General features: G+C 56.9%; 1 long non-coding RNA gene and 2 pseudogenes across 1 annotated transcript; 1 reads left to right on the top strand and 2 right to left on the bottom strand.

The window, feature by feature from the left end:
- Nucleotides 1–2,091: 2,091 nt before the first annotated feature.
- Nucleotides 2,092–4,636, bottom strand: LOC121358023. The gene is made up of 3 exons (XR_005955821.1): nucleotides 3,802–4,636; nucleotides 3,662–3,717; nucleotides 2,092–2,187 (listed from the first exon to the last, which is right to left on the bottom strand). It is a non-coding gene; the product is annotated as an uncharacterized LOC121358023 (long non-coding RNA).
- Nucleotides 4,637–4,690: 54 nt separating this feature from the next.
- LOC121358018 lies at nucleotides 4,691–7,186 on the top strand (annotated as a pseudogene).
- Nucleotides 7,187–7,274: 88 nt separating this feature from the next.
- Nucleotides 7,275–12,287, bottom strand: LOC121358022 (annotated as a pseudogene).
- Between the last annotated feature and the right edge of the window lie 2,067 nt (nucleotides 12,288–14,354).

Genomic DNA, 14,354 nt, shown 5'->3' with positions numbered 1-14,354 from the left:
TCAGTGCTGCTGATTGTGGCAACAGTCCAGCACCACAGAGTGTGGTGGAGATGCTGCTGGAAGAGCATAAGGGCACATCCCAACAATGTAGTAGGCCCAGGGCCTGCAAAGGCTCCTTGGCAGTCAAGGCCTGACAGGAAATGCCAAGTCATGATGACTGGACCTTAGAAGCCCCTCTTTTCTGCCTTCAGACGCTTGCTTATCTCTCTGTAAGCCTATAGGTCACTTTCCTTTGACCTTTTCTACCGGACAATTTCCAAAACCCCTGTATCCTATATAAACCCCTACTTCTGCCCAGTTCAGCAGAAGAGCTGCCACTGAGAACCTTCATAGAAGACCCAAATAAAGAATTTCTTTGTAACCTCACACGGCCTTCTCCTCTCTCTCCCTGTGTCCTGCTGCGGCACCTAGCAAGCTAAAGAGCTGAAATCACAAATGAGCTGATAATCACTAAGAGCTGGTATCACTGGAGCTTGCTAAGGTTGCCTGCGGCTGGGAGCTGCTTGGGAATTTGAGGCTGTGCTGAGCAGGACTGCGCTATCCGGACCATTGCAGCCCACCGGGCATACCCCGGTGAAGCCATTATACAGCAAGTTCAGAAATGAGCAGCCCAGGGGTCACAGCCCTCAGAGCCAGGGAAGGGCTGGCAGGGGTGGGACAGCTGTGCTGTCACCACTGACACCTGCAGTCCCTGCATCTGTCTGGGCAACACCTGCCACCCACACCAGAGTGATGCAGGCGGTGACAGCTGTGTCCCCAGGACAGGCCAGGAGCACTGTACCTGCCAGAGCATGGCTGCACACCAAGTCCCTCAGGTGCTCCAAGGCTGGGAAGTGCAGGCTGCTCTCTGGCTGCACCAGCAGCATGGCCCCCTCCAACACAGGGAGCTCAGAGCTGTGATCTTCCCAGGCAGGGACAACTGCCCATGTCACTCCCTGCCCTCCTGGGTGGAGTGGGAGGAGCAGGAGCTCCCATCCCTCAGGAAAACCCTCCTGCACACAGCCCAGTGTCAGCAGGGCAGGGACAGCAATGCCTCCCTCTCCTGCTCTCCAGTTTGAGGATATTCCCTTCCTCCTGCTCCTTTAAAGGGGTTCCTGTGCTGTGCCCATGGCAGACTAGGGATAGCAAGAACAGGTCAGGAGCATTCTGCACCCCAGCACCTCACTGCCCTCAGGAGCCCACTCCCAACTCCCTGGCCCCACCACATCGAAGGGTGTGAGAAATGGATTTGTAAGGAATTCTCAAAACCTGACAGAAAGCTCACACGGTCTTGTACAAGTGTATGCAAACTGTGAGATAAGGTGTGCTGACTTAGGAAGGCCATGGAATAGAGATGACAGTGAGATTGAACTAGAAACAAGTTTCAACAAGTTTCAAACGATGTCCTTGCAAAAAGACCAGATATTTTAGAGAATTAGAACTGTGAAAGATGCATTGTAGCATTCCGTGGGGTAAAAATATGAGTGATTGGTGTTAGAAGTATTGTGGGGCAGCAAAAGCTAATAGGCTGAAAAACATTTATAAGGTATTGTAACCAGGAAATAGGGTTGCTTCTGATAGAATGGCATTGAGTTGTACATCTCTTATGTCTCACCCTTCATCGGGACTGATAATGGAATAAAATCTTTTAAAATACCTCTCAGTTGCCCCATCTCTGAAAAGCTGGGAAAACCAGCATAAGGGGAGGGGAGAAGCTCACCTTTATTGGTGGCCTGGCAATGGAGTAGAGCAGAAGAACCCCAGAAACCAGCACCCCAGCCATGATTCCATACTGGACCTCCCAGAAGCAGAGCAGGAATGTCACACAGAGGGGCACAAGGTGCAGCTCTGCAAGAGAGAGAAGCCAGGCTCAGCTGCGGCTGGTCCTGGTGCCACAGGGCACTCGGTGGCAGTGCCAGCTCTGTGAGCACAGCCGGGCTGCACCCGGGTCTTGAGGAATCCATTCCGTGCAGGTGGCTGGGGCAGCTTCGGTATGGAATAAAATCTTTTAAAATACCTCTCAGTTGCCCCATCTCTGAAAAGCTGGGAAAACCAGCATAAGGGGAGGGGAGAAGCTCACCTTTATTGGTGGCCTGGCAATGGAGTAGAGCAGAAGAACCCCAGAAACCAGCACCCCAGCCATGATTCCATACTGGACCTCCCAGAAGCAGAGCAGGAATGTCACACAGAGGGGCACAAGGTGCAGCTCTGCAAGAGAGAGAAGCCAGGCTCAGCTGCGGCTGGTCCTGGTGCCACAGGGCACTCGGTGGCAGTGCCAGCTCTGTGGGCACAGCCGGGCTGCACCCGGGTCTTGAGGAATCCATTCCGTGCAGGTGGCTGGGGCAGCTTCGGTGGAGCTGCAGGTGGAGCTCTGGGTGGGAGCCCTTGGAAAGGGCTGTGAACTGTCCGCTTTGCATGACAAAGGACCCAGGCACCGCTGGGCAGCCACATGATGGAACATTCAAGAGAGAGTGATGGGACAGTCAGAGACCGTGATGGGACAGTTAGAGGCAGTGATGGAACGCTCAGAGGCCTTGATGGGAAACTCAAAGACCACCCCTGGACTTAAGCACATCTGTGAGGGGATAAAAGGATAAAAGCTCACAGGCTGCTTTGCTCTGGATCCTTCCTCAGAAACACCCAATTGAGCTGTTATTCTGTTATTTAGTTATGGCACCATGATTAAATTATTTCAAGGATCTGGATGTCTGAGAATCTGCTATGGGAAACCTGGGGTAGAGCCGGTGAGGAGACCTGATCTGTGTGAGTGGGGTAGGGGGAGCCGTGAAGGGGTCTCTGTCCCAGCTCAGGGGGGCGAATGTGACTGCTGGAGTGGCTCCTGGATGGCTAGACTGGGGAACTGCCCATTGCCCGCTGATGCCCTCACTCTTAACTCGCCAGAGTGTCTGGAAGATGCCAGCGTCGAACATGGGCACCACAGCCAAGATGATGACAGCAGCGAGCACCACTTTGGGGATGTAATAGAAGAGAGGGGTGAGATAGCCAGGGACAGCAGGACCAGGGCACCTGTGGGAGTATCGTGCTTTTTGTTTTATTAGTAGGTTTATGGTTTGATTTGTGATTTGGTGGTTTTCCATGGTGCTGTTTTCCTTTTGTCTCCGCCTTTTCCCAGTTATTTCGTTGGCTAGTTTCTAGTTTCTATTTCTCCAAACTTTACCCGTTTATTGAAACCGTTTTTCCTCCCTTGGAAGTTTATTGGTTCACTACTGTTATTTCCCACCTAGGTTTTTTACTCCCAACTCTCCTGATTTGTTGAAAGTTGTGCCTTCCCCTGACTTTCTCCCGAGATATAAGTCTTTGTTCGCCCCTTGGTGGAGGTCCCAGGAGAGGAAAAAGGGGAAGTTTGCCATCAAATAAAGTTTCCCTGGGACCCGTGTGTGCTGCCTGTGTTTTATATTGCGCCGAAACAATTGACAACTGGGATTCAACGGAGCTCCAGGGGGAACCTGCCGCGCGCCGGCCCCCCCCTTGTCATCACCTAGCCAGGGAAAGAGAGGAGGACCCCGAGCCATGGGTACCCCAACACCCAGAGGTCCCCAACACCCAGAGGTCCCCAACACCCAGGGGTCTCCGGCACTGAGGGGTCCCTGATACCCAGAGGACCCCAGCACGGGCAGCAGCCTGGGGGCAGGGCAGGGGCAGGGGCAGGGTAAGGCTGTACCTGTGATGAGCCCTCCTGCGGGGATGCAGAGCCCTGACTGAGCATTGACTGCTGTCCTGAAACACAAACCCACACGATGACAGGGGGGAGCTGGGGGCTGCTCCTGCCCGCTGCCCAAAGACCCCATCCAGGAGAACTACCTGCCCTGTCAGGGAGAAACACGAGCAAGCTCTGGCTTCCAGGACTGCACAGCAGGAAGGGAGGTGGCCCTCCACAGAAGGGAAGGTGGCCACTGGGACACATACCAGTGGGCTGCTGGGGACCAGGACACGAGCTCAGGGACCCACTGGGGACAGCACAGTGTTCCACTCAGGATCTTGCAGAGCTCCCTCACCACGCAGCCCCAGCGAGTGCCCTGCACCCCCTCCTGCTACCCACCAGCCAAAGCTGCCCGTGATGGAGTGTGAGGAGACGAAGGAGCCCAGGACACTGGTGATGCCTGAGGAGACAAAGGAGAAGGGCTGGGAAGGCATTGCTGTGTTTGTGTTCCTGTGTGCTCCCTTCATGACGTTGTCCCTTCCTTCTTACCCGGAGCTGGAGACAATGCCTACCCACGCAAGAGTGAACTCAAGCCTGCTCCGGAAATCCTTGAGCTGTGAGAACAATCGAGGTAAGGAAGGGAAAGTTCAGTGGAGGCAGGACTGTCCAGATGGGGATCTCAGGCAGCCCAGGAGCTGTGGGACTCCTGGCAGTGCTGGAGCCCCACCCCTGCCCTCCTGAGCAAGCAGCTCTTAGCCAGAGCCAGCAGGTTCTGGTCAGGGTCAATCCTGTAACCATTCTGTGAGGCTGAAAGGAGATGTTGGCATTGGCCTGAAGCTCCCACAGGTACCTGCCACGCACACGGAGGAGAACCAGCAGTGACTGGGACTGTGTGGGCCCTGTCCTGGCACCCCTTGGGCACAGGAGCACCCCGAGAAAACACTCATCTCCTGGGCAAATTTCAGCTGGGCATCCCACAGGACCCCTCCTGGGACAGGTAGGGAGCACCAAATCAAACTCTACTAACAGAGCTCAGTGGCTAAACTGCCCATGGGCCAGGGAGCCCTGCCTGGACTTGTGGCTGCAGAGAGGAGACAGCAGCAGCCACAAAACCGCCTGCACTGCTCCTCCACAGCACCTGTCTGCATTCTCACAGGGATAATTGGGAAGAAGCACATGAGGCCGGGGGCTGTGTACCCCTTTGACTTCGCCTACAGAGAGGAGAACAGTTTGGTCCTGCAGGCTCGGAGAAACATCACCCAGATCAAGGCACTTGTCCGGTGGCTCCTGCAGAGCCAGGACAAGAGGTGAGACTGCCCCCTTGTCCTGGGAATGGCTTCACTGAAGATGTGTCCCCATGGCCCAGCTGGTCACAGACAGGAAGGGGCCCCTTGTCGCTGGGACTCCCCATAGCCAGATTAGGTGGGGGGAATCCTGCTGACCCCAGCTCACCGTGGGACAGCCCAGGAAGGTCTCTGGGCAGTCCTTTGCTTCACCTCCTCCACATCCCCCCTTTCCATCCCCAGGCCTTTCTTCTTCTATGTTGCCTTCCATGACCCTTACCGCTGCAGGCACTCCCAGCCTCAGTATGGGGCCTCTTGTGAGAAATTTGGCAATGGAGAGGGTGGGATGGGCTGGATCCCTGACTGGAAGCCACAGATTTACCACCTGGAGCAAGTGCAGGTGAATACTTGTGGGTATGTGTGGGGCTCTATGGGGTTGCATGTGATGGCAGCCTCTGGTGGAGCCAGGGCTGGCCCCCACATTGTCACTGCCCCCCGTGTCACAGCAAGAGCTGGTGAAGGCACAGGGACCTGTGTCAGCCACGTGCCCGTTTCCCTGTCTCTGTTTAGGTCCCTACCTTTGTCCCACACACACTGGCTGCCCGGGAGGACCTGGCTGCCCAGTGCATGACCATCGGACGCATGGATCAAGGTGGGAGCCATGGCCAGGCTGGGGTTGAGCTCTGCAGCCCTCCCTGCCCCCTGAGCTCTGCCCCTCCTCTCACAGGGACCAGGCTGCTCCTGGAGGAGCTGCACCACACCGGCTTCCTCAACAACACTGGCTTCCTCAACAGATTCCCGGTGATCTACGCCTCCGACAATGGCATCCCCTTCTCCGGGGGCAGGACCAACCTCTGCCGCTCGGGCACCGCCCAGCTGCTGCTCCTCTCCTCCCCCGAGCACCCCCAGCGCTGGGGGCAGGTCAGCCAGGCCTTCGCCACCCTCCTGGGTAAGAGCTGAGGGAGGGAGGCAGCACAGCTGTGCCTGGAGGTGTGGGCTGCTCCCCACCCTCCCTGCACCAAAACTCAGGGTCCTGTCCCTGGGGACAGCCCTCAGCATTGGCAGGGCCAGTGCAGGGAAGGGAGAGGAGGAAGGACAGGACAGGGTCCCCTGCAGGGACACCATCCCTGGGGACCTTTCTGCTGCTCTCTGGGGCTGAGTTTCCTCCCACAGGTGGCTGTCCCTGCTCTCACCCTTTTCCACCCCTCCAGACCTGACACCGACCATTCTGGACTGGTACTCCATCGAGGGAGGCAGCACAGCTGTGCCTGGAGGTGTGGGCTGCTCCCCACCCTCCCTGCACCAAAACTCAGGGTCCTGTCCCTGGGGACAGCCCTCAGCATTGGCAGGGCCAGTGCAGGGAAGGGAGAGGAGGAAGGACAGGACAGGGTCCCCTGCAGGGACACCATCCCTGGGGACCTTTCTGCTGCTCTCTGGGGCTGAGTTTCCTCCCACAGGTGGCTGTCCCTGCTCTCACCCTTTTCCACCCCTCCAGACCTGACACCGACCATTCTGGACTGGTACTCCATCCCCTACCCTGCTTACAGCATCTTTGGCACCAGGCAGGTGCAGCTCACTGGAAAGTCTCTCTTGCCCTGGAGTCGGAGGAGCCATGGGCCACCGCCTTCAGCAGCCAGAGTGACCACGAGGTGACCATGTACTACCCCATGCGAGCCGTCCAGCACGAGCAGTTCCACCTCATCCACAACCTCAACTACAAGATGCGCTTCCCCGTCGACTAGGACTTCTGCATCTCGCCCACCTTCTGAACTGCACCAAGGCGGGGCAGCCACTCACTGGAACAAGACCCTGCAGCAGTACAACTACCGAGCCCGCTGGGAGCTCTTTGACTGCAGCCGTGACCCCGCGGAGAGCCAGAACCTGGCCCCTGACCCACACTATGCTGGCATCCTGCAGCTGCTGTGTGTGCAGCTCCTCAAGTGGCAGTGGGACACGGGGGTCCCTGGGTGTGCGCCCCCGACGCCGTCCTGGAGGAGAAGCTGAGCCCCCAGTGCCGGCCACTGCACAACGAGCTGTGAGTGCCACCTGTGCCTGGGACAGTGCTGTGCTCCTGCAGGGCACAAGGGCTTAGAGCAGGACCACGATGGGCTGGTCCCAAAGCCCAGGTGACACCACGAGGCTCTGCCCTCTGCTGCCAAGACCACCTGGCCCCCGAGCACTGAGGGATTCCTGGTGCCTTGGCTCTCAGCCAGATAAACCGAAGGGCCAAGCTGCCCCTCAATAAAGCCTCTGAAGGATAAGACTCCATTTTCACCTGGAGCTGAGCACACCCCTGCAGCAGTCCCCAGCTTGGAGGCAGCAGGACAGGCCAAAGGCCTCTGTGGCACAGCCAGGGCTGCAGGAACAGCTGGGGACCCCCAGGGCTCTGGGAAATGGGGAAAGCCTTCAAGGGCCACTGAAGACCTCCATGCAGCGACAGAGCCAGGGTGTCCTAGCCAGGGGCAGGGGGCTAAGCACATTCAGGACCAAGAGAGGGGACAAGGACATGGCCGGGGACTGCTCCCAGCAGAACCCTGTTGAGGTGGGCGCTGGCCCGCAGCAGCTGGCTGAGTACGGCGTCCTGGGGACAAGGGGATGGATGGCACCGTGTGCTCCTGCCTCTCAGCCACCCCACGTGCTCCCAGGGCTCCTCTAGGTGCCCCACCCCACCTGCTGCCCCTCTGCAGGCCACGGAGCAGACACAGGTGTGCCAGGGCCACCAGGAGCCCCTGCCCAGATGCCCCCTGCCAGCAGCTCCCTGTGCTCACAGTGGAGGCCAGGAAGAGAATCTCAGTGTAGTCACCCCTCTGAAAGGTCTGCCAGCTCTCCCCATCGTCCCAGAACAGGTCCCCCCTGGTGAAGCTGTCCAGGGTCAACACCACCACCAAGGCCATGCCCTTCCCATGGGACTGGGCAGTGCTGAAGGTGGGCTTCTGGGGCACGAGGCAGGCACAGCTCGGGGCACTGCCACAGCCATGTCCCCCAGCCCTGCAGCCACAGCTCTTCTGACATTGGTGTGGGCACTGCCACCCTCCCAGGCTGCTCGGGCAGGTCACTGTGGTGTCACCACGGAGCAGAGGGGGCTCACCTGCAGGGGCAGGATGTGCCCTGCACGGACGTGGACGTTGATGGTGTCCAGGGGCGCTGGCAGGAGGATCCACTGTCCTTTGCTGTGGATGGTGGAGTCCTACACGGGGACAAAGAGAGTGAAGAGCAGGCACAAGGTGCCACAAGGCAGGGGAGGCCCAGTCCAGTGCCAGAGCCCTCAAATGTCCACCAGCAGAGGCAGGTGAGGCACAAGACCCACACACAGCCCTGGGGGGCTGGTGGGATGCAGGAATGGGCACAAGGTGCCACAGCAAAGCCCCCTGTGCAACACAGCAGGAGCACCCACCCCTGCGAGGCTGTACCACGTCCCTGCTGGGAAGCAGCCACTGACTTTGGTCTATCCTGCCTCCAGCACAGGGGTGACGAGCAGCCCCTCGCCCCACAGGAGCTAGCGGTCCATGGCCCAGGTGTTGGGGTCTGTGGGGAACCTGGGGAAGGAGGGGAGGGCAGTGCCAGGAGACCCTGCAGCCCGGTGGGGCTGGCACCCACTTGAGGAACAGGGGCCATTCCACAGTCTAGCCATCGCTGTGAGCCTGGTGGAACAGCAGGTAAAGGGCAGGAGGGAGTTGCAGAGGTGAAGGGCGTTCCTCATGGCTGCCTGGGCAGGCTGAAGGCAAAGGGCTCCTGTGGCTGCGGGGAGGGGAACGGCCCGAGGGGATGCTCAGCCCACGTGAGAAGGAACGGAGGGCGCATTTCAGGGATGCAGGATGGACTATCCCAGCACCGGGGACACACAGCCCTGCAGCTGAGCCAGCCGCCTTCCCACACTGGCTTGGCCCAGAGCCCCCTGTCTGGTGGGTGAGGGCTCCCAGGGCTCACCCGGGTGCTCACCCTGTGGTGATCGTTGTGGCTCCTCAGGAAGGGGCAGAAGGCACCCAGCTGGGTCCAGCACAGGCACAGCTCCTCGTTTGTGTTGCTCAGGAAGCCACAGATGTCGGCGCCCACAGCGGCACCCCGAAGAGGTTGAAGAGCAGCACCTCTGCAGAGGGCACAGAGGGCATCAGGGTTCTGCAGCACCAGGGGATGGGGCCTATGGAGAAGCCCCTGGCTGTGGGGGCAAGGGGGAAGCAGGGCTGTGGGTGCAGGCCCAGTGCCCCACAGCCTACCTGGCATGGAGTAGTAGAGGTGCTTCCCGTCTCTGCCAACATCTCCTGTCCAGTGCCAAGTGAAGGTGGAGCGTGAAATGATGAAAGGATGCTTGCCCCGGACCCTCAGCAGAGCACTGGGAGTGGGATGGGTCTGCTTAGCACCCTCCAGCTGAGGAAGGGGCTCAGGGCTCCCACAGTGCCCTGTGTTCCATACCAAACCCTCACCCACCACCCATGCCTGCCCACACTGAGTCTCTCCCACACAGCTCTTCACTCCCAGGATGTGCAGGAGCTGTGGCAGGAGCCTCAGATTCACTGTGAGAGGCGATGGCCTCGGTCAGCCCATACAGGCTGTGCAGGTTGTAGTGAGAAGACAGGTACTGCTGGCTGGAGACACAGATGTTCCCGGCCTGCAGGCATCCTCCAAACACACCTGCACAGGAGAGGTGGAGCTCAGATCATTCCCCGAGCTCCTCCTGGCTTCCCCAGAGCCCTGGGCAGGGCTGGAACCCACTCCTGTACCTGACATGTAGGGGGGATGCTCCAGGTTGTTGTTGTGGCAGCCATCCTGGGAGCCCTCCGCAATGTTGGATGGCTCATTCATGTCCTGGGAGGGAAGGAAAGGACAGGATGGCCTCGCTGCTGCACCAGGGCCCAGCAGAAGTGCAGAGCAGGAGCCAGGGCCAGCAGCTACAACAGGGCCACTCACAAGCCACATGCTGTTGAAGGGCACTTGTTTGTGGAAGTGCTTCACCATGTCGTGCCACCACTTGTCAGTCTCTGGGTTGGTGAAGTCTGGGAAGGCCGTGGGGCCTGGCCAGACCTGCAGGAAGAAGAGCATTGGGCAGAACCCCCAGCCCCCCACACCACCCCACCTTCCACCACGGCCCCCCAAAGGTTTGTCTCCCACTCCTGGGGTCCTGCTGCCGCAGCCCCACTCAACACTGGGGCTGCTCCCCACATGCACCTTGTTGATCAGGGGCTGCCCCTGGCGTTTCGGATGAACACCCCCTCATTTCAGGCCCTCGTAGGGCTTGTAGGTGCCAGGGGTCCCCGAGCTGCTGATCCCAGCATCCTGGAAGGGCACAAAGCCAGGGCTTTAGCAGCAAAGCAGGGAACTGCCAGCCCTGCCTTCATCACCACCCTGAGGCAGCTGAACCTGTGCCAGCCTGCCCGTGCAACTCACCACAATCATGATGTACCTCAGCCTGCGGCTGTGGAAGTCCCACACCATCTCCGGGTAGTACTTGAAGCTTTTCTTGTTGAAGGTGAAATCCCTCTCGGCATTTCCATAATCCAGGTCATTCACATCCTGTGAACGTTCCAGGTCGTTCCAGGTCGTGCACATTCTGTGGATGGAGGCACCACGGCTTGGGCTGGAGCAGGGACCCCATGTGCTGCTGTGGGACCCCCACCAGCCCCCCACAGCCCCCAGGAGCAGTCTGGACCTACCAGGGGGAAGTGGGCTGCAGTCATGTTGGTCACCACCTGCCGGGTGATGTCGGTGGAGGAGTAGCCCCAGCAGCACAGGTGGAAGTCCAGGCCCCAGTATGGGGGCATGAAGGGGAACCCTGGAGGGCGGAGGGTGGGTGTTGGCAGGGATGGCCCAGCCTTGTGCCACCCCAGAGCCCTGCTGTGCCACATGGCTCACAGCATCCCGGCTGTGGCTCAGGATATCAATCCTGATCTAATCACATCCAGGTACTGCCACACCACACTCTTGGGGTCAGGGCCCAGGAAGATGTAGAAGTCCAGGATCTCCCCTGTTGTGTGCCAGGTCAGGGCCAGGCAGGGCTGCAGGAGCACGTATGGGGAAGCACAAGTTCCAGGGGAGGAAGCTGAGGACCGGGACAGGGACAGGCCCCCACGGGACCCATCACATTGCTGTTCAGCAGAAAGACACCGTGGGCTGAACCATCGTCCTCCATCACCTGGTAGAAAGGGTGGGAGCCGTAGAGATTGATGTGGGGCTGGAGTAGATCTCGGTGTGGTGCCAGTGAGGCTCTGCTGGAGACCCCCACTCCCACCTGACTGCCCCCCACCTCTGGTCAGGAGCACTGGCTTCAGGTGCAAACCCAGGGCTGTGCTCCCAAACTGTCAAGGCAGCCGAGCCCTGCCCTGAGCCAGAGCCCTGCAAACAGCCCCCAGGCAGCACAGAGCTCTGGGGTGACAAACCTGGGCCTGGGACAAAGGTCCCATGGGTTTGTCCAGTGTTACAGTCGAGGCCCAGAGATGAACCAGCTGACACATCTCCCCATCCCCAGGAGAGACCTCAGGGCCACCTCCAGGAGCACAGCTGCATCTGTCTCCTTTTCCCTCAGCCCCACTCTGTACTGTGGGTGCCATGTCCCACTTCCAGAGGGTGACCCTGGTCCATGCTGTGTCAAGGAACAGTGGTGTCAGGTGCTCCCCCAGCCCCGAGATGAAATGGGAGGGCAGGGAGGTGGAGATGTGCAGGAACTGGTCTGTGAAGAATACGGATGCGACCCTAGTGTTCAGCCTGCGGACGGAAAGGGAGGTTCGGCCAACAGCTGGGAGGGAGGCACTGAGCTGGGGCCACTGGTGCTGGGCAGGGACATGGGTGCTCATCACCACCGGAAATAAAAACAGGTTTCGGCTGAGCTCTGGGATTCCTGGTTCCCTGCCCAGCCACTGAACTGCAGAGGAAATCAAAGTAAAGCCCCGACAGCCCCCCCACTGCTGTCACCAGTGTCCCGGATGAACAGCAGTGTCCCTGCACCCATCCCGGCACTGTGGGGCTGTGCACGTTTCCAGCCCGAATCCCTCGGGAGGCGAGGGGGCACAGGGGCACTCACAGGACTCTGCCGCCGCGCTGGCGGCACACGACGAGGCCGAAGGGGTCCGGGCTGAGCTGCGGCGCGCAGAGCGGCAGGGGGCTCGGCCGCGCCCCCGCGGCGTGCCCAGCGGCACCGCGCGGCGCTGCTGCCGCCTGCCCGCTGTCCCCGCGCGGCCGCTGCCACTGCGAGGCGCAGGGCTGCTGCAGGGAGTTCAGAGACATCAGAGCTGAGGATATCTTTATCTAAACAAGTCTGTCATTTTAGGGTTTTGTTTTAGTTGCCGCTGTTCTTGACTTTGCTATTCACTATGCTAAATCTGGGTGGATGTGAGACATACTGATTTCCAGTGGCTCAAAAAGCATTTAGAAAGCTTATCGTATTTATAAAGGACTTCTGGGCACTTCAGATCATTTTTATGGCATTGCCCAAGTCCTGCAGATTTGCAAGCTTGCTGGAAGTACTTGCTCACTGTTTGTAAACAACCATGGTCTGTTTTGTTTGCAACTTGCTTTTTCTAAGATAAGAATTTTCAACAGCAGCCATGGCAATCGGTGTTTTCAGAAACACTTTGGTTTGTTTACATGTAACATGTGAGTGCAGAAGACTGTTTTCAGCTCACAGCCACCACAGATTTCTGAGGGTGCGGAAGCAGAGCAAGGAAGTTCATTACAAGGCAGTGTGTTGGTTGTAACATGTCTACAGCAACTTCAGCTAGGAAGCAGCTTGCTGATAGAGCTTTCTTACCATGCACTCTTGACTGGAGTCCCATCTGAGCAGTGTTTTATTTTATCTCACCCTTTATTTTTATCTCACCCTTTTTATTTTGAGCAGTGTTTTATTTTATCTCACCCTTGAGAACTCTCCTGCCATCGAGGCCATCATACAAAGGAGCAGAATGGCAGCCTTGCAAAGGGAAAATTACTGCAATGGAACTGCTGTATATTTTAAAAAACAAAGTTGTGATAAATATTTGTACTTCTTAAATTGCTGAAAATACCATTACACCAGGATGCTCTAATAAGTACAATTCCACAACAATTAAAGAAGGTTTCCATCTTCTGCTGTTGATAACCCTCTAGCATGAGTATTTGGCTCAGACTCTCCAGTAGTCAGCTGAGGATAGGAAGAAGTATGGATTAATAAAATTGAAACTGAAAAAATGTAGAAATTGTTAATTGTGTCATACATCTGATGGCCTGGAGGGGTTAATGAAAGGCATGGAGCTGCTAAGCAATTGCTTCTGCAGCCAGGTAGCAGCCACCAGTGACAGATGTGCAAAGCCATGGTGCACACTTTGTACTTTGGAAATGCCCAAACTGTTTGTGTGGTGTCTTATTTCGCTCTGCACTCCCCTACTCACCTGCCCAATTGAGTTGCTAGGTGGACTCAGTTTTGCAATTGCCTCATCAATGCACTGATTATCCCACTGTCAAAGGTATTTAATCACCAGGTACCCACTGATTTTGGAGGGATTTAGCTGCAGTGCTGCTCCTAAGAGCCGCTTTCAGTCACTGCCTGAATTCAGAAATAATGGTTCTTTCCTGCTCGCTGCTAACGTTGATGTTATTATCACAGAGAAAAAAAACAATTGAACAAAACCAGCCCAGCTGTAGGGACAGACAGCAATACCCACAAGACAGACCCAGGCAGGCCTGGCTTAGCAGGGGAGCTTGGCACGAGCTGTGCTGGCTATGCAGCTGGAAATGGCATGTGAGGAAAACCAGGCACTGGTCTCAGTGTGAATCCCAAGTGTGTGAGGGGCTGGGTTCAGCCATAACTCCCTTGCTATAGGTGAGGAAATGATAACACCAACTCTGGAGTAAATTGGATGGGCTTGTCAGAGCCAGAGCAGACAAAATGTTGCCATGGTTATTGAGTCACCCAAATAAAGAGAACACTGTTCACTCTGAAGTACAAAGGCTCAGGATGGCTTTGTGGTCCCTCACAAGGGCTGTGGGCAGAGATGAGCGTTCAGATTTGCTGCCTGCTGTCATTAGGGAATACAAATCAGAACACAAACATGAAAGCAGAGGGGCGACCAAGTGCCTCAGGAACCACCTATCCTGCTTGATGCCTAAAAAGTTCTCCTGGGATTTCAGCCTGATTGTTTCCTATTCTGCATAATGGGTAGGCTGACTGATTTTATTGATCCTCACTTATTTTTCTGTGGTTTGCATTGCGAGTCCAGCCAGCTAAAGTACAGTCACAAGCCCATAAATAAGCTTCAGTGATTGATACAAAACTACCTTCACAGTGAACAATCTGCATTGTGGTTTTTAAGAAGAGACAAAGTCAACTGTAATTAGTTTGAAGACATCTGAAGAAAGATTTGAAGGGATGCTTAAGCAGTACAAAAAGGGAAGCATGCATTTATTACCATTTTAAAGTATTCTTGCTTCCCATGTTTTAAATAGAAAATAAGAATTACTTTCAGTAC

Source organism: Pyrgilauda ruficollis, unplaced genomic scaffold (assembly GCF_017590135.1).
Source record: "Pyrgilauda ruficollis isolate IOZ18807 unplaced genomic scaffold, ASM1759013v1 scaffold369, whole genome shotgun sequence".
In the NCBI taxonomy this organism is placed as follows: domain Eukaryota; kingdom Metazoa; phylum Chordata; class Aves; order Passeriformes; family Passeridae; genus Pyrgilauda; species Pyrgilauda ruficollis.
The sequence above is the reverse complement of the archived record's forward strand: the minus strand, read 5'-3'. Positions and strand labels throughout refer to the sequence as shown.